Source organism: Anser cygnoides, chromosome 1, assembly GCF_040182565.1.
Source record: "Anser cygnoides isolate HZ-2024a breed goose chromosome 1, Taihu_goose_T2T_genome, whole genome shotgun sequence".
Taxonomy (NCBI): domain Eukaryota; kingdom Metazoa; phylum Chordata; class Aves; order Anseriformes; family Anatidae; genus Anser; species Anser cygnoides.
The window spans coordinates 86710630-86731439 of NC_089873.1; the positions used below are offsets into that span (position 1 = coordinate 86710630).

The 20810-nt window shown below is 37.4% G+C and overlaps 1 protein-coding gene across 5 annotated transcripts in view; it reads right to left on the reverse strand.

The window, feature by feature from the left end:
* Nucleotides 1-20810, reverse strand: part of POU1F1 (POU class 1 homeobox 1) — a 97275-nt gene that overhangs the window by 9305 nt on the left and 67160 nt on the right. The gene's annotated exons all lie outside the window — the stretch shown is intronic.

Genomic DNA, 20810 nt, shown 5'->3' on the forward strand with positions numbered 1-20810 from the left:
TGAAGTTTAATCTGCTATTCCACCTTTGGGTCCACCCAAACAAGCCGCTGTGCCTATAAGAAGGACTTGTGATTCTACATGTATGTGAAGATAAAGCTACACTGGCCTGTAGCTGTATAACTGCTATAATTCATATATGTGGTTGGAGCCATCCACAGTATTCTGTTTGTGTTTCTTTATTATGATAGGAGTCAGACAGTAGGTCCATACATGCCATGTCAATAGCATTATTAAAAATCCATATGAATAAATCAAAATGAATAATTCATTCTGGTTTGTGCAGCTACCTGCTGCAGTAAAAAGTCAAAATATTGACAGATGATATTTATGGTAAAAATAACCTTTAAACAAACACTCAGAAAACTTATCTTGTGTAACTGTGGTATTCAGAGAGGATTTTTTACCCTTCCAGACTCACCAAGGAAATAGTGGAGGCAGACAGGATTGATAGGTTCAAAAAGCAATTGCATACATTCATGGACAAGAGGACCATAAATGGATACAAAGAGGAAGGTACCCACAAGTATCCCTAATCCAGAATTTCTGACTCTGGGGCAGTGGGAAGGTAATGGACAGCAGGAAGTGGACACACTTGTGCTCTTCTGAGAATGTTTAGGATATTGTAATTTTTGGCTGGCTATAAGACTTCATAAAGCATAAAGTGTGCAACCATACAGGATAACGCAAACAGCCTTAGCCACCACAGAGAAGGAACGGTATATAAAAATTGATGACATTAGTCTTTACTTGTCTTTGCACAATAACAAGTTTGTTTAGTGAAGAAAGCTTTTGTATTTTTAAAAAATTAATATCTGCAAATGGCTGCCAACATACAGTCATCTCATTAACTAAGACTTACACTAGCGGTAATACAGAGAGGAAATTATGCAAATAACTACACAGAAACGTATGAGGATATGGATAAAATTGTGCTTTGGATGGCAATGATAGACACTGGACCTGAGAGTTCATCAGGTCAAACAAACAAACCCTGAACAAACAGGGTTGACTGCATCCTGAGTAATTCTACCCAAACTGACTTTAAGTAGGTCAGGTTCTGACAGTTGCGTAGGTACAGCAGCATGGATCTCAGCAGACGTTAATGGGCTGGATATTTACCAAGTCTCTCTGGAAGCTGTACTATATTCTATGCAATTGCAGCTATTTTCTTAGAAGGACCCAAGCAGCTAGTTTAAAGCTAATTTAGGAAAAGCTACATGAAAAACAGTAACATCATGAAAGTAAGAATCCCACTGTGAGTGATGCTTGTCACTGCTCTACTCATTGCTCCCCTGGTGCTGGGAAAGACGACACTTGGAAAAATGCATATGGAGCCAAATAAAACTGTCTGACAAAAGACTTGAGCCCTACAAGCACTAAACCTGCAACACTGAAGATGACCAAAGGGCTGGAGCACCTCTTGTACAAAGACAGGCTGACAGAGTTGGGGTTGTTCAGCCTGGAGAAGAGAAGGCTCCCAGGAGACCTCGTTGCAGCCTTTCGGTACCTAAAGGGGGCCTACAGGAAAGCTGGGGAGGGACTCTCTGTCAGAGAGGGTAGTGATAGGACAAGGAGGAATGGCCTTAAACTTAAAAAAAAAAAAAAAAAAAAAAAAAAAAAAAAAAAAAAGTAGATTTAGATAAGATATTCTTTCTTTACTCAGGGGGTTGTGAGGCACTGGAACAGGTTGCCCAGAGAAGTTGTGGATGCCCCATCCCTGCAAGTGTTTAAGACCAGGCTGGATGGGGTTTTGCGTAACCTGGTCTAGCAAGAGGTGTCCCTGCCCATGGCAGGAGGTTGGAATTATATGGTCTTTAAGGTCCCTTCTGATCAAAACCATTCTGTGATTCTATGAACACATTTAAGTAAAACCCTGGAAGATGTCAAACCTACCTGCAAAACTAAGGATGTTTATAGCTTCCAAAAAAAGTCCAGAAGATTCTCCTTAGCCAGCCACCTATCTATGCAACTCTGCTGGACCTGATTTTGGTTTCTCCTCCATTCATCTGAAGCAATGGAGTTATGCCAGTACAAAGTTAGTGCAAAGTCAGAATCAGGTGCATCTTACTGCAATATCTACATGCTGATGGAATGTTATGAAACCTTAATACCATAATACCATCCCAAAGTGGTACACAGCACATTTCCCAGTATATGAAATATGCTCTACAATAGGCTAATCATTGATAAAAGCCTCTCAGATGTTGCTGTTTTTACCTGTACAAAGATTACTAAGAAAAATAACAGCCCTGACAGCTAGATTCTTGGGTGATGTGAAGTATGTACAGGCTGTTGTGCTTTTATTACCTAAGCACTAATGGCAATTTCAGAAAAGGAATTCAGGCAAAGTGGCACATAATAGAAGACCATTTGAAAGAGGAGTAAGTCATGTTAAAAGTCAGACAAGTGACTAACACTGTTAGAAAAATAACCAGCCAGTTGGCTATGGTTTTAAATAAATTAGCTAATACGTTTTTTTTCATGAAAACACAGAAGATACCAAAGGATTTGAGGGAAGAAATAGCATTTAAAACCTCAAGATCAAAATCTATCGTGTTATCACTCTGTCTTACAGAATCCAAGAGATGTGAATAAGCTTCTGAACAAGTCAACCAGAACATCAACTGCAAATTCAAGATTAACTGAGGAATCTTTCCTTGTTGTGGTGTGTGTATGCCTTGTTTTTTTGATGACAACACTGTGGGTTGCCTGTTTTTGAGGAAGGGAACGCAAGAGGCTGTGCCTTGTTTGACTTATGCCATATAGCAAGCTTTATTTTGATACAGCTAATCATAACCTCATCAATGACAACCTAATCAGAAGAAAACATTCCTTTAAAGGAAGGAAAGTTTCTCCACAACAGGGCATTGAAGTTGGACAATAGAATTATCTGTCCAAACACAACTCTATTGCTAGTTACCTATAGCAGAAACACATGCTAGATTCAGTCTGTCTGTACTAAATAAGCATGCTTGTATTTGGGGCTTTGGGAAATTCAACTACATTTCTTAGTTATTTTGTAGCTGATTTTTCCAACCCATAAGAAATCAGATATCCTTTGGGAGCACAACAACACAGCTGCCTTTTTACATGGGAAGAAGTATAAAGTAACCAATGCCTCTCACATATAGCCCTCTATGGACTGGCTTTTGCAAACACAGGGCCACTTAGGGCCCTAAGTGTCTTAATTCCTGAAATATGCCTGGGTCTACCATGCAGACATTGCAACCCCTGGTTTACTGTGGATATATTCAGTTCACGTAATACATCCATGGGTCTACTGGTCTGCCTTATGACTGCAGCAATGATCTCCTTCATATGCACAGCAGTTCTGGTGTTTGTTTGCTCTCTGCCTATGTGAAGAACACCTGAAAAGCAGCCAGGAAGGGGATACTTTCACCAGACATTCCTCCAGCCTAAGCCCTCCTGCAGCATGGGTCCCATACACACTTGTCTGTCTAATGCTCCTGACTGCCATCACACATCTAATGCTGCCCTGCCATACATTAGCTGTTTGGCCAACAGCACATTTTCAAACTGTTACTGTCCAAATGGCTAACTGCAACTCAGGGTTCATGATTACCCTCCCTGTAGATTCCACACACCTCAAATCTCGTCATTAGTGTTGATCATCATCAGCATCCATCAAAGCATAGCTCTTTCCTGCTGATTTGCTCTAGCCCTAAAGAGCACCATTGAGTTTAGTGTGAATGCTCTAATAGTTGGTCCATCTGCTCACTACAGCTATGCTTCCAGCTGCATGGCCCAAAGTGCTCTAAAGTCAACTCTGTAGTGCTTCCAAAGTGGCCATCCCTCATTGCCAAACCACCTCAGAACCACCTCATATTCCCCACATTTATTTCACTCAGATCACAAAATCTCCATTACAAACCTCAGAATGAAACAAGACCCTCAGATAAAGTCCCTGGAGTCGTATTCCAAGTCTTTGGTTGTAATGATGTAACATTCATGCTCTGTCCACCAGCCTCTACACTCTGCTGTACTTGCTGAGCATCAGTCTTGTTATGCATTCTCTGAATGCAAAAGTGAGATGATACTCTTTAAAACGTATCTGGCAGTTTCCTATTCACTTTCACAAATCTAAGAATCATCATCACTGTCATTTATATAGCTTAAACAAATTCCAAGCAAAGTGACAGACTTCAGTCAATACAAATGCTCATCAATGAGGTTACATTGTACAGAAATGACCTAGCTGGATTTTTTTCCCTCCTTTTTACACCTACCCTGGTCTGACAGGGAAGTGGGGAATTCTATTGCTGCAGGTCATCTGGTGTCTGATTATCAAAGGGAAAAATTCAAGAAATGGGCTACATGAAGCAGAGATTCAGAATATAAAGATGATGCAAGAATAGAACATGCAGATTTCTAAAAACATGCTGTAAATCTGAAAACCTGATTTTTATTTATTTTTTTTTGTCTGAGTTTATTTTAGGGGAAAAAATGAGAGCCACCAAGCAAAGAGAGACTTTCTTCACTGAAGCCACAGATCCCATTTCACACATCAATCTCATACAGATCATAAAAATATCTTTGAGCTATTCAGATCGTTGTTTGTCACATTATTTCAAGCATTCATTTGTAACACTGCTTATTTAGTGAGTATGTCTTTATACTTTGCAAATAAAAGGCTTCTATTTCACCTAAATGAAAATGGAAGGGTAGCAATTACTTAAGAAATTTAAGAGAGCCAACACCAGTATGGTGACCTCTAAAAAACAGTTTGTGGACTATGACTGGTGATACGAACACTCAGTCAGGGGCTCCAGCAATCGTGATGGAAGGCAGCTCTCAGAGCTCAGTGAGACTGCAGAGACCTGCAGGATGCCAGGCTATGTTGCAGGGTACAAGATGATTTTGGCAAGTGCCATCTGCTATATAATACCACTTGTGATGGTTGCAGAGATATTAATAAGAAGGTCTGTAAGTACTTACAGGAAACTGTAGTTATGAATATTAACCAGTTAATAAATAATGTCAGAGGCTCTGACTAGGTATTTGATCAAATCATAAAAACAACTTATGAAATGGAAGTACAGCACATATTAAATGCAAATGTTATTAAAGGACCTGGTACACTGATTCATAATATTTTATATATTAAAAAAAAAAAAAACACGACATTTTGTTCTTTTGTTGTTGTTCAATTAATGAGAAAGGCTGAGAGGAAGGAAAGGAAATTTTACAGTTAAAATTATTATTGGTAGGTTGATCATTTTCAATGATAATTTGGTTGCCCATAGCAGACAGGCCTTATGGCAAATAAGTAAATAAATAAGTAAAAGGCAAAATGCTAAATTAAAAGATATAATTTCACTGGACAGGGATATACAGCTTTAATTTGTCCATACAAAACTGTAAGATTTCCATCTAGATAGCACCACTGATAATTTGACTCTTCCGTAACCACTGTGATGGCAAGAGACATTGCCATCTTGGAAAACACAGTCTCATGAGGCAAGATGATAGAGAAAGAATAGGTCCACCATTTTTAAGGTCATACTACATTAATTGAAATGAGTAATTCATTTATTATATAGAAAGAAATGAAAAGTGATGATCTTCTTGAGGTCAGGCCATACAAGTAATGTCTGAGAGTGATTTCCATCTTTAAGTGGAAGCTCTTAAATTAGTTTAGAAGAAATAGATTTTTCTCTTTCCAATGATGGGATTCCAGAAATCATCACAGGTGGCAATTTCAGTAGAGTTCAAGAACTAAGCACACAGACCCCACATTCATCTGCACAGAGATATTTGCTTGGGGTCAGATCCCAAACACATCAGCAAGATAGCATGTAGAACTATGTTGCAGTGGTATATTCTGTGCTTCTATGGGTAGAGAAAGTCATGGGTTTGAAGCTGCTATTTGTAGAAGTTTCTATAGTTAGAAAATACAAATGTTTTGGTTTTTTTTGTAACTTTAGAAAGTAAATGCAGTAACAGTGAAGTGAAAGCTTCCTGCACATATTTTTTTCATTTGAATTTTAAGAATCTGGATAACATTTTGAACATTCAAGTATGGTTTTCAAAAATCATCCAAGAAGATACCTTAGCAAAGCATCTAAGTAAAGATGTTTCTCTACAGTGCAGTGTATTTCATCCTTTTCATTCTGAAAGATGAAAACTTCATTATCTCCATAGGCTTGCTAGTAAAAGTAATGTAAAATGCTAACAAGAAGCCCGCGTAATTTGCTGCCAGAACTATAATGTCGACAGAGAATTCTTGACCTCAAAGGATACTGTTAGTTGTGAGTTGGGTGAATGTTTCCTTGTTTTTATTGCTCCTGCAGAACCTGTGGTTTATATCCAAGCTGCCCAAGCTGGACATGTCCATACAGGTGCGCTGAAAGGACTCAGCTGTGGCATGAGAGGGAAGCAGTAGCAGAACAGGGAATGTAATGCATGAATGTAATGCAACTGAGTTTGAAGCTGGTGACATAAACATCTGTACTATTCCTGCCTTGATATGATTTGCCCTTACAAAAGAAGTACTGCTGGAGCCTGTAGCCACTGAAGTGTAGCACAGAGATGTCCAAATTAGCTTTAAATGTAGCGACTCTTGCACTGTATTGTCTCCATTACAACACAGACCTCAGATTCTCAGCAGGGTGTTTTAATCACTAAGGGCTCTGTGCTGCTGTCTGTGTCAAGTAGACATGCCATAACTGTTTCTCTTGAACTTAGCCTCTTTCATATTAATGGGTTTCACTGCTTGAGGTATTTTAATTGTATTCTATTGCCAAAGGCTTTCTAATACCTTGATGATGTTTTATGTAGAAACAGAAGTTCTTGGTTGCTGGAAGACTGAGATGACATCCTGAATAATTGCACAGCTTAGGAAGATGATATCTGAGCATATGCCCAGCAATTTCACATTCACTGTTGATAACCTCATAATTTCTATGAATAATCTAAAACACAACAGATATGCCCTGGTGGCTCTGATGCATTTATTTTTAAAGTAAGGTAATTAGCATACTGGCTTCCCAACACTCCCAGCTATCTAGCCAGCTTTTAATACAAATGAATCAGATGCTGATAAAGAATAGAAGAGCTTGATGTCGTCGGTCTCACCCAAATTGTCCTTAGTAGGACTATTTTGCTAAGTGAGATTCCCATACCTGTCAAAGTATGTTCAGTCTGTGGTACTGATAGTATCTGGTGAGGTGACAATTTCAAATCATACTTTTTCAAATTATTTAGAGTAGACAGTCCCCTGATCTAGTTCATAGGATTGTCCCATAAACAGCTGTGCCAGCACAGCTTGGAGGACAGTGACAAGACCTGTGCCACAGAAGTGGGAATGAACTAGGACAGCCAGCTGCTTAACATTGCTGCCTAGTATTTTGTAATGAAAAATGATGACTATACAATTTGCACTGTTCCTAAGAAAGGATCACATTCAATGAGGTAGGTTTGGAGAGCAATATCTTCTGGATTTTTTTAATTTATTTTTTTTTTTCACTTTTTTTACCTTGGGAAGGAAAAGCTTGGTCTGCAAGATTGCTATCTTAAATCAAAGTACAAAATAGAAGACAAACCATGAAAAAAGCTATGTAGAAAACATTGCTTATTAATGGATAATGTAAGAGATCCTTTAACTTTCCCTTCCAGCCTTACTAGCACCATTGAGTAAAATGCAGTTTTCCCTCACATGTGAAGTGGTCAGAGTTGTGCAGCTGAGCAGCATTCCCATTTACATTAAGACTTCATCCAGCCCTGATACAACTACTGTTAATTCATGCGATATACATATTGCTCTCATTGAAACCCATCTCATACAATCACTATATTTATATTATATGTCCAAAGTCAACCACAAAAGCCAAAGGAATGCTGTATGGCAGGCCTGATTTTTTTTATATTTTATTTTTTATTTTTACAAGCTTTGTCACAATGGAGTTTCAGTTTTCACCTCTCTTGATTGTTACTGAAAACATTTACATGGGAGAACAAGCAGATAAATACTCAGGTAGTGGAAAACTAAAAGTCTGGCTCAAGTCAAAAACTCTATCAGCTCACAACACCTCAAGATTTGATCCATGTTGTACATTGCTGAAAAGTTTACTTATTTCTCTCTTGAAGTCACTATTCACTGTTTGCAACATTACTATGTGTCTTTAAAGATAACCTGGTTGCCAGAAACAACAAATTAAGTCTGCATGAAAGAAATAAGAAACATGGGCAGAGGAACCCATAAACAACAGAAGATCGCATTCTTCATGGAAATGTAGCTAGTAATTAAAAACAAATGGAAAGATATGAGGAAAACAACATATTTGGAGAACTGGCTCTTCAGAAATAATTTTAAAAAATCCCAACTTCCATTATTTATCAACAATTTTAAATGAAAACAATTTAATTTTAAAATTATTCAGATGACAATGTGAATTAATGTACATGAAAGTCAGTAACATAGCTAAGGTAAAAAGGTATGATTTGCTTAGAAAATAATAACGGTGTCAAAAAGCCACAGTATCAAAATTGACATGATATTGTCAATTGATATGTGTAGAGTCTATTATTCTATATTCAGCTAAATTATACTTCATTATTCTATTTCTTCCAACATTCTGACACCAATTTTCACTACTGTGTATTTCTCTTTTTTGCCCCTACCAAAATAAATAAAGAAAAACCACCACTAAAATGCACACACACGAGTCCAAGTTCCCATAGAGATTTGTTTTGTCAATATATTTTTAAAGAATTTTCTTTAGACTTACATTTTAAATAAATTTGTTGTTTTGTTCTGCTTAGATATTGGGATGGCTTTTCACACCACAAAACATTTTATGTCTGTTTGAAATATTCTAGCAGTATTAATCCTTCCAATATGGTTATTAAATATTTCAGTATTTCATTAGCAGATTTAAAATTCTGATAATTTTTAAGCAGCTGTGATAACTGTGGCATATATTTTCCTTCATCTTTTCTAAGTTGACACGGGTGTCATTCTTTTTGAAAAAAAAAAATCCTGTGAAACCAGTAGATTATCCTGTACTCAGTCACACAACTATCCTGGGTAAAGAGGGATTACTTATAAAATCCAAGGCGGTAAGAACCACAATAAATATTTTTCACATTACTTCAGTCGCCTGATTGATTTTTACAGCTACATTTATAAATGGAAGTAGCGACACTTTAAGAAATATAATTTCTGTAAATCATGGGCTAAAATCTTTGCTAATCTGAAGGAGAAATCTTAAGTGAAGCTTCTCTAGAGGTATCGAAAAGCCATTTACTACAGTCATTTGTCATCTGGATGATTACATTCTGTTTAAAATCAGGAGTGTAACCAGGTGCAAAGCAGCAGAAGACTTTCCTGCTTTGTCTTCTATGGAGCGGTCATCAAATGGCCAGCAGGTCAGAAACCTTGCTATTTCAGAAGAGCATTGGAGGAGGTGAGCTAGCATTGACCTACCCTTCCCCACCTCTTATGAATCCAATTAAACTTCTAAATAGTTATTCCAGTTGTTTCATAGATGGATTTATTTTTTCTAAAGCAAGCAAGAGAGTAAAATGTAATTAGCAAATAAAAATTTAATTTTCTTTGATCTAAGGTAGTTATAGTCTAATGCAGCTACCAATAAGCTTCAGGGATTATAAAAGCAACAGTACAAACTGACCAGTATTTAATCATGAAGGTCTGTCTATAGAAAGGAATTGGATCATATTATAAAAGGCACATACATCAGACGTATATATCCTAATATCAAATGCTTCACTCTATTATGGAACTAGAGAAGGGGGGTAAAAAAAAATTCATCTAAAAAGAAAGAGTTAGTGCTGGATATAAGCAATGGATTGTACATAGTACTAGCTATTTACCATAAAAAGCTGCAATTATGAAAAACCTTCATAACATACAGAAGCTTAAATTTATGGAATTTTCCTAAAGAAAACTATTTTTCAATATGTGACCACTCCTTTGAATTTCAGTAGTCTACAAAACATTCCTTGCCAAGATATCAAAAAGGATAGGAAAGATGTATCACATCTCCTGTTTTAATCTACTATTAGTTTGTTACATTTCTTGTCAGAGTAAATGGGCTTCAGCAACATACATAAGAGTTAAACAGATGCTAAGTAAAATCAGATACTTTTGTCATAGTTCCTTAGTTTCAAGCTTTATCCTTGACTGAAAAGTTCTTCAGTATAATTTGGAAAGCAATAGCATGATTTTATTAGCCCTGCTGAAATCATTAAACTATTTTCCTTCTATTAACAAGGACTTTCTTTGTATTTAAATAGATATAATCAATACAGGAATATTCACTGAAAAAATCCGTTTTAGAGAATATACAGGACCCAGTCCAGTGCTATTTGATATCTGAGGAAATATCCAAGGGCAAAACCAAATAAATCAGTATTCAAAAGGTGTAAAAATTAATTCTAAAAAACCCTATGCTCACTAACATCTCATAAAATGTGCCTATTTAAAATAAAAATTTAAAACAAGACAATGTACATTAAACTCTAAATTTACAACTTATTTAAATCCTCAAAATATAATTTAACATTTAATGTACTGACTAGATTGTGTTTGTGCTGAAGTTTTAAAACAGGCCAAACTACAGATCAATAGGAGAAGTCATTAAGTATGCAAACCGAAAGTTTATTGAAGCAATGTGGCAGTTTTTGGCAGCAGTAAGCTCTACTTGCAGGTGTAAAGAATACTCATTCAATGAAAGTATTTCAGTAAATATTTCATACAACGCTATGAACTAATTACAAAATGAGGAACCAGTACCTTGTCTTTCTCACCCTAACAACTGCAGTAAGACCTTGTAATTCTGAAACACTGACAAACATGTTAACCAAGATATGTCTGCTTATTAATGATATGTAATGTTTGCTTTGGTTTAGACGTATAGGAAAAAAAAAGTTACAATTCAAGAACACTTTTTATAAAGTTTTATTGATTTGATGTTTTTAGATGTTTTTGTACATTTTAATTGAATCTTACTTTGTACCAAAACATAACGGGATGGGATGCAACCTAAGTTAATATTCTTTCAATGATAAATGACCTTTTTATGTGTTTTTTTGTGATTGTCTAATAAAATGAAAGGTTAAAAAAACTGAAAAAGGTAAAAAAATTAAAAAATAAGAGCCAAATACAGTTTCAGTTACAGAACATAATTTCTTAAATAAATGTTCAGAATGTTTCCCACAGCATATTTCCATTATGACAGAGGAGCATCAAATGAAATTTTTATTCAGTTGCAGTTGGCATCTGTAATGGCTACAAGAGAGAGGGAATCAACTCCCCTTTAGAGAATTAAATAAAACACTGCAAATGCAAAGCAAGTGGAGAACTACTAATTGATTTCAGTCTTCCTGCTTGTTGATTAGAATCATAAATAATATTGATGATTTAATCACCTGAATTAAGTTTCATCTCTGTTGGTTTCATTGCAATGAAAGCATTGTTGATTGAGTCACAAGGGAGATTCTGCACTGTTGAAGTAATATAATAGTAATATAACAGTAACTTATCTATCCTAAATCTGAATGCTCCAGAAACTCAAAGGGTCATAACAGCGATGGACAGAAGGACGTTTTGATTTTGGAGCTACGCAGATGACATAAGCAGCATCTAAAGATGCTCAGCATTTGATGTAATCTTAATTTTCACGAGGACCAAAATGATTTGGCTTGCTTTTTCAGACAGCATCCACACAATGAATGCCCAACAGGCCATACTGCTGTCAGTTATAAGAAAATATATCCAGGAGGTCACCAATTTTAATACAGAAACGTATCAGAGAAGAGCACTGTGGCCTGAACCTTTGTAAGGATAATCATAGCAGATGCAGAGCTGTACACCTTAAACCAAGGTTGTTCCTAGTCCTCTCCAAACTCGAGTATGCATTGGTGACATTTCCATGCCACAAACAATTTTAAAAATAAATCCAGCTAGATAATGACGTGTTTCTTCTGCACCCCTTCCCCAGTTTACCAGATCTGCTCCCTTCCCCATGGGCGGTCTGGTTCCCATGGCAATGAAACCACCTTCATCTGCTGTTTTGCAGGCCCCCTCTGCACCACCTTCTCTCTGGTATGCCCCAAACACACTCAATGGGGAAACTCTGGTGAGTTTACTCATATTGTTAAAATTAACAGTCCGGGGGCTAGAAGGATGTCAACTCAAGCCTCCGCTCTCAGATGTATATCACTGATAGCCTCCTGGAGCTTGAACAAACAAACAAATGCAATAAATGTCAGCCATGTGTCATGAAGTTACTTCACGTAACCATGGCAAAGCGTAGGCGGCTAAGTGAAACGGATCATTTTGGATGGCTCAAAATATTCTTGTTGGCATTAGAGAGGCCAACTGATGGCCAAATAGGGCTTAGACCACTTAGACTGCGTGATTTGGGATTAGAGACCAAACTGGGGTTGGTATTTCTGTTTGTATTGGATTTTGTCAGAAAATTTCATGCTAATGAGGAAATTCAAAACGATAGTCAATTTTTCTGCACAACTCCTTTCCTTTTATCTCCCAGGATCTAAAGCTTCAAGCACTGAATTGCAGCCAGGACCCAGAAATCAAAGTGGAAGGGACCGAGTACTGGTCCCTTTGACCCCTCTGTAAATGCAGAATGGTAGATAGCTGACACTGGCAGTCCTGGGTGCTTCTGTATAACTAAGCCAGTGATATGACACACTGGGGAAAACGTTCCTGGGAAGATTTTGCTTGTTAACGGCTATGACTGTTAAGAAATGTAATGGCAAGCTAACAGTTAGTGTAATGTAAGTACAAGTTTTTATGATTGCTTGGAAATCTCTTATTAGCTCATCTGAACCATGAATTTTTCTGTAGTACTAGTATTTTAATAACAGCTTTTCCACACAAGTAGACAATCCTCATGTGAGGACATGCATTCTTTATTTTTCCCTTTTCTGTTACAACCTGGCCAAAGTAAACTGCTATACTCTCTGCTCTTTTTTTTTTTAATTCATCTTATTTAACACCTGCAAAGCAACATCAGCAAAAAGAAAAAAAGACATGTAACTTTGAAGCCCAGTAGACAGAACTAAAATTGGTGTGCATAAGGTGGTTTTATTTTTATTTTTTTTGACAGGAAGATGACTAAAGCAAAGGCACGGGTGCCTGATGCCACTTGAAAAATTGTGATCTTAATCTCATCTTTATTGAGTCATGCTGAATTGTAGAACGCATGGACATTTGGTTGTGTGTACCCCATTCAACTGTATTCTGAGAAGTGAAAATGGCTGAATTGCATTCATATTGTTGACAGCTTGATATGCCTAATGACAAGGTAAACCTTTTACCTGCAGCAGAGGGCAAGAAACATATTTTGAGTGTATTTCTTTCAACTTATTCATCTAGCAGGAGTAGGTAGCTATCAGTATGGTGTCTGTCCATCTGTGAGAGAATAATTGTCAGCACAGCCAATTGTTTTTAGTATGTGCAATATCTGAATAGTTTGAGACAGCTGTCATCGTGATAAGACTGATGACTGGAAACTAGAAGTAGTGGTGTGACTTACAGTGTGTTGAGATGTTAGCAAAATAATCATTACATTGGACTTACTAAATGATGCCAGTGAATTGCAGATATTAAGTACAAAGAAGAGCCCTACAATTTTTCAACTGTTATTTCTATCAAGAGAATATTTCCATAATGTACAGTGAAGTCTTGTACAGGCCACATAGGCCTATATGCTGAAATAAATCAATAACAGCCTTGATGCCTCAAATTTATTCATTCAAGAAAAATCATTGAAATTCTAAGCTCACCCCTGCCCTGCTTTCTCACCCATACACACACACTTTCATCTGAAATTTTTGAGGGCTAGAAAGGAAGACCTGGGGAACTACAGACCAGTGAATATCACCTCTGTGCCTGGGAAGATCATGGAACAGATTCTTGCAAGAGAAGAAGGTAATTCAAGACAGCAACCATGTCTTCACCAGTGCTAAATCATGCCTGATCAATCTGGTGGCTTTCTGTGATGAAGTGACTGCATCAGTCAAGAAGGGCAGACTGACTAACGTCATCTACCTGGACTTCTGCAGTCCCACAGGACATCCTTATCTCAAATTGGAGAGATGGATTTGAAGGATGGACTATTCAGTGGATAAGGAACTGACTGGATGACTGCAGCCAGAGAGTTGTGGTCAATGGCTCTATGTCCAGGTAGAGGCTGTTGAAAAGTGGTGTCCCTCAGGTGCCCATCTAGGGACCAGCACTGTTTAATATCCTTATCAATAACATAATAGGATCAAGTGCACCCACAGCAAGTTTGCAGATGACACCAAGCTGAGTGGTGTAGTTGATAAAACAGAAGGAAGGGCTGCCGTCCAAAGGGACTTAATGAGGTTCAACGAAGCCAAAAATAAGGTGCTGCATCTGGGTTGGGGCAATCCCAGACATGAATACAGAATGGGAGGAGAACTCATTGAGCAGCAGCGCTGCAGAGAAGGACATGAAGGTTCTAATGGACAAAAAGCTTGACATGAGCCAGCAGCGAGTGCTTGCAGCCCAGAAGACCAACTGCATCCTGGGCTGCATCAACAGAGGAGTGGCCAGCAGGTCAAGAGAGGGGATTCTTCCCCTCTGCTCTGCCCTCCTGAGGCACCACTTGGAGTGCTGTATCCAAGTCTGGGGGCCCCAGCACAAGAAGGATGAGGAGCTGTTAGAGCATGTCCAGAGGAGGGCTGCAAAGATAGTCAGAGGGCTGGAGTACTTCTCCTATGAAGGAAGGCTGAGAGAGCTGGGGATGTTCATCCTGGAGAAGAGAAGGCTCCCAGGTGACCTCATTGTGGCCTTTCAGTACTTAAAGAGAGCTTACAAAAAAGATGGAGAGAGACTTTTTACATAGACAGACAGTGATAGGACAAAGGGGGATGATTTTAAACTCAAAGAAGGGAGATTCAGATCAGATGTTAGGAGGAAATTCTTCATTCAGAGGGTGGTGAGGCACTGGAACAGGTTATCCAGAGAGGTTGTGGATGTCCCATCCCTGGAGATGCTCAAGACCAGGTTGGATAGGGCCCTGGACAACCTGATCTGGACAGGTGAAGTGGGAGGTGTCCCTGCCCATGGTAAGAGAGAACTAGATGATCCTTAAGGTCCCTCCCAGCCCAAACCATTCTCCAATTCTATTATACTAGAATTTTTATATATTTTTTACCTCCATTAATCATTCCTCCACATCTTTTCCTATCAATTATTTATAGCCAAAATGGATGTATACAAAATGCTTAGACAAAATTAAAGTAACATATTAATCCCCATAGGATATAAAGCAAAAGGTAATGTGTACCATTCAATGTTACAGTTGTCAGATTACATTTAAAAAAAAAAAAAGTATTGTTTAATATGAATTTGCACTTAAAAAATTGCCAAGATCCAAACCCAATGAAACCTGACCAGAGGATTCTCACATATTTTAGATCAAAGATGGTTTTGGCTGAATGCAATCCTTTCTGTCTAATGCCAAAATAGCACAAATGAAAGCATAAAGACATTTGCAGAAAGTATATTCCTTATTCTTGTTAATTGGAGGATTTACAAAATGCTTCTCTCTCTCAACAGACGCAGCAAATCTTACTGAAAAGTTTGTGCCACTTCAGTTAATATGACATTCTGATAAAAAGGGCAAATAAGTGTGACTGGGAAATGAGCCCTCAGCCAAACGCTGAAGTCAGAATTCTAACATTGTTTGGAAGCATCAATAGTTCCATTACATCTAAAACTTGTAAACAGGAAATTGTTTTACAGATGTACTAAATGGATAATATTTAAGCCATTGCCCAACCTCATCTCTTCACTACCTCTTTTCTTCCTCCCCTCCAAAAACCCTGTAACTTCATCACCATTAATGAAAAAATAGATGGAATTCTCCAGTGATGTCTCCGATATAGAAATAGTAATAGCACCCAGGAGGTTAGTATTATCTTCATTATTTTATCAACTCTGGGGTAGTGTGTGATCAACACTGACACTCTAAAAAGATTACATGAAAAAACAAATAAGTTACAGAAGAACTAAGTGATATATTCATTCTTGTATCTTATTTGCTACATGGAATGCTATCTTTCCATTTATTACTCCTATCCAAAATTACAATAAAACAGGAATCTGCAAATTAGAAAACCTAACAAAAAAATAGTTTATTAGATTATTAAGATTAGAAAACCTTCCTCTTCCCCATTTTACAGTTTGCATTTCAGACCTCTCATTTCTAGTGTAATGATATTCCAATTGCTGTTTTTTTTTTAATTATTATTTTTTTAACATATGACTTTCAGCATAGATATTTTCTGATACACAGAAATTTTACATGTGAAAGTAATTGCCAGCATAGTTGTGCTCTACTTGGCAACCACTTTGAGGCCCATTTTGAACTAATTATTTGTTCTATTACTTTTTGCATTTGCAATCAAATACCTAGATCTAGATGACAAAGCTTCAGATGTCTGTCCCCAAAGCTGTTATTACCTAGCTTAATAATATCTCCAAAGGTATGCCATGAATGTCCAGGAGATGCCACAAAGAGAATTACATTTTTTGGCAGGCTTAGCTTTTAATTCCAAGCATAAATAGGGCATAAAAATACAGGTACAGAAAAAGTATCACAGACTAGTTGGGGTAATACACATTAAACACAATAAAGAAGTGTGTAACACAATAAGGTGTTTCCTGATATTCAGATTGAACCTTCAGTGTTTCAGCTTGTGCCCATTGCCTCTTGTCCTGGCAATGGGCACAACTGAAAAGAGCTTGGCTCTGTCTTCTCTGTCCTCTCCCTTCAGGTATTTATATACATTGATGAGATCCCCCCTCCATCCCTGAGCCGCCTCTTCCCCAGGCTGAGCAGTCCCGGCTCTCTCAGCCTCTCCTGATAGAAGACGCTCTTGTCCCTTAATCATCTCTGTGGACCTTCACTGGACCTCCCCCCAGTAGCTCTGTCTCTCTCTCTCTCTTCTACTGAGAAAAGGTACATGGAGTAGGAAGTATGATTTAAAAAAAAAAGGTAATTCTGATTTTGTTTAAAGAATAATAAGCAATTTCTGATGCTAATTTTCAATGAACAGCTTTAGAGAGAGAATTAGACTTTCAAAACTGTCTCTGAATAACAAATGGTAAAATCCAGAGAGTGAGTTATCTTTACTGTCATGTCTGCTTCCTATTGATTTGGTTTGGTTCATAGTTTACAACCTTCTGTGGACCATTATAATTCCAGTTTGTCACTCAGAGGTGGCAAATCCTACAGGCATCCTTCAGCTACCTCCCATTTTAACAGCAAACAACTTGCCTTATATAGATAAAGTAATGATGGAAACAACATTAATTTTCTAGTCCCACTGAGAGTAACAAAGTAGCTTGGAAAGACCAGAGACCCCAGTTTGTTAAGCACTGGCAAAACAATCCTACCCCCTAGCAGCACTTGAGCACTGTCTGTCCTTTCAGACAACAAGGCTAGCCAAAGCCAAATAAGAATGTTTACTGTAACAGACATCCCCAGAAATGTCTCTTTAAGACCAATGAACAAGCCTTGGAAGCAGTGGAAGCACAGTTTAAGCATATATTCCAAAGTATTAAAATTCTTGAGACATTTGCCATTATGTTATTCTTTTAAACCTCATTGTGAGCGTCCACATTCAGCTTATTAAAGGCACAATCACTCACTTCTGAACCTTCACAAGCCAAAATCCAAATCCAGTAAAGCACATAACTGCATGTCTACATCTGCCCCCCCCCCCCCCAAAAAAAAAAAAGGCTCTCCAACTTCACAAACACACACTTCCATCTTTTACATAGGGATCCAGCTCTGTCTGCTTTTTTTTCAGACATTAGGTATGCAAGAAGAGTCTCAATAAATTACTTGATGCAGCACATGATTGTTATGAAATGTCCAAGTCTTATATAGACATAATTTCATCTCCTTGTATGCTCTCTCAGCACTCAGGTTTTCACTGATTTGTGCCGTGTATTCTGTTTAGTCATTAAATCAGAGCACATGTGACTTCTAGGACACAGGGATCTCTTATTTTTCTACAGTGCTCAGGGTTTGCATCTCAGAAAACACAGAACATGTGTTACTCATCTGTAGTAGTAGAAAAGAATTTTTGAAATTCCCTTTTTTAGGCAACATATGTAAACTTCATCTCATTTGCTTTGCTAATCAGACACATACACACTTAGATGTGCAACAGTAAAAATGTTTTGGGGGTTAGTCAATATTTAACAAACAGCAGATATTAATCCCAAATACCTTAAGAGCACTGCATAGCCACATATAGTTTTAAAAGCTACACACTAATGCCCAGGAGCACAATGAAAGTTTTGAACATCACTAAGCATTGTGGGAATAAGACAGCACAGGTGACTGTGACTGAGATTAAAAGATACAGGAGGAACTGTATGTGGCACTTGTTAATATAAATCAATGTCCAAAGAAATATTTCTCTACAATGAAGCAGCTTTGTCTGGACACTTATCAGCAACACTGATAATAAGTACAGAGCTGAAGTCTCCTTGCTAAGCTGAATTTATCAAACTCAACTTCTACTACAACAAATCAATAGAATTGAAGGAGTCTTGGACTTTTTGGGAGATGCTCTGCACCTTCAGGCAGCTGCTGTCAGCAGGCTCAATGTTAGTTAAAAAAAAAAACACAAAGGTATACAAGGCTAGTAGATCTTTGCTTGGAGACCTTCATGAAAATATATTTAAATTTCCCAACATAACTATTAAAGCATCAAATTCAAAAGACCACAAATATCAACGGCTCATCAGGATTCTTTTAATAGTGTTATACATGAAAGCTAACATTTCAATATTTTGTTTGCTTAAAACAAAAGCAAAAAACACAACAAATTTAAAAGGAATATAAACTATTATTAAAAAAATACAACTTTCCCCTCAGGAGGTATATTCTTCTAGGCTGGGATTTTCCACAGTTGATCAGTTTGAACTTATTTTTCCTTGAAAGCATCTGGTAATGCTTTGAGATGGCTAGTGGGTGCCTAAACATAAAGAAGAGGAAACTATTTCCCTTAAGACTCTCTTCACAGGAGTACTCAGTCAGTGCAGGTACACAATCATTCCTATGTAGGCTGCAGATCTGAAATTCTTTATAGTACAAGGAAATGTAAGTAACTGAAAAGACCTCTAGATTAGGCAGGCCACTATACTTTGTAAGGCTACCCTTCTGATACCCTACTATTGTTTTGATGAGGAAAAAAAAAAAAAGCAAACCTCAAAAAATCTCTAAAATCTGTGAGACTACAGAGACTATTCCATTTCCAGAAGTGCTCCAAATCTGCTAGAAAAGTGAACTAAAAGCTTAAACCACCAAGTGTGACAATAAATTTGTTAATATGTATAATTAAATTAGATTGCTTTCATGCTCTTGTCAAAATACTGATTGAAATTGAAATGTGTTCCTTCCTATTCTGCCTACAGCAAGGTTAAAAGGAACTTCAGATATGTCAGAGGCATAAGTTTCTTTATAGCTCTCCCTTCCTCATACCTCATTGCTCTTGTCCATTCTTCTTGAAACAACAGGCCACAGTTCAGAGTGATTTATTCTTTTGCTATACGAGCCTCACTGAGCTAGTCCCACGTGAGAATGTGAAGATAATGGAAAAAAGAACAATAACAATGAATCTCTTTATTATAATCCACAAGGGGGAACTTTGCACTCAGAGATACTTCCCTGGCTTTCTCTTAATCTTTGCTCCTACTATGATGCGTAAAGGCTCGAAAACCAAGCAGATCTGTTTGTAAATCAGAACGGAAGAGACCTGATTCTCTAGATTTGTGTCTCGATCAAACAATACACTGCTAATGAAGGTACCCCAAACTCACTGTTCTCTTCCTTGCCACTCTCCCCCACAACCTACAATTATTTTCTTGCTATCTCCATTTGGACACTGGTAGCAACCTTGCAGCTGTGTGGTCAGTTTGCTTATCTACATGGAAGCTGGCACGACCTAACAACAACTCATTTTCACCCAGATCAGGTGTACATACACATTTGAATTGCAGAGGTTGCATCAGACTGACAGTGTTATGTGCAAAAAAGATGTGAAAATAGAAGTTTATTCTGCTTCGTCAGGATCAATGAGGAAAGCTGACTACAAACTGAAACTGCACATCACTACTAGCTGGCAAGATTTTTTAAAATCATCATATCAATACTGGATTTTTTTCCTTAATACTTAACTGTTCAAATAAAAAAATCTGCAAAAGAACCTTTGCTTTTCCACTAGAAAGTTAGTTTCTATCACTGAGAAACGCAAAGAAAATAAACTTTTAAAGAGTATAAAATTTCTTTATTTTCTCAAATCCTGATATTATGATCAAGGGACTAGTTACCCTGAGGAGAGAAGGCAGGAGAAAGATCTCATTTTTGAATAGCTGTAGTTAGCAATACTGAGCACATGAAAAGCCTAAATTTGGAATACCATCAATTGCGTGACAGATAAAGGAAAAATACACATTCGTTAAAACTGAAAGCAAAGGCATGGAATGAGGTGGAAAACAGGAAAGAAATGAATTCTTTGGTCAACAAGAGTTTCTGAACTTCGACCAGTTCTTTTCTTACTCAGTATAATTGTAACACATTTTTATTTTCAGCAGATGTTGTTTGGTTGTTCCAAATCTTAGTATTCTGAAATTCAAGGAAAAGCAGCAACCTGGCTTCCAAAACACTTGAGATGAGTTTCAATGTCATGAAATCTGCAATTATTTAACTTTGCCTTTTCACTTGTGAATCAACAGACTGCAATCAGTTCGATATTTT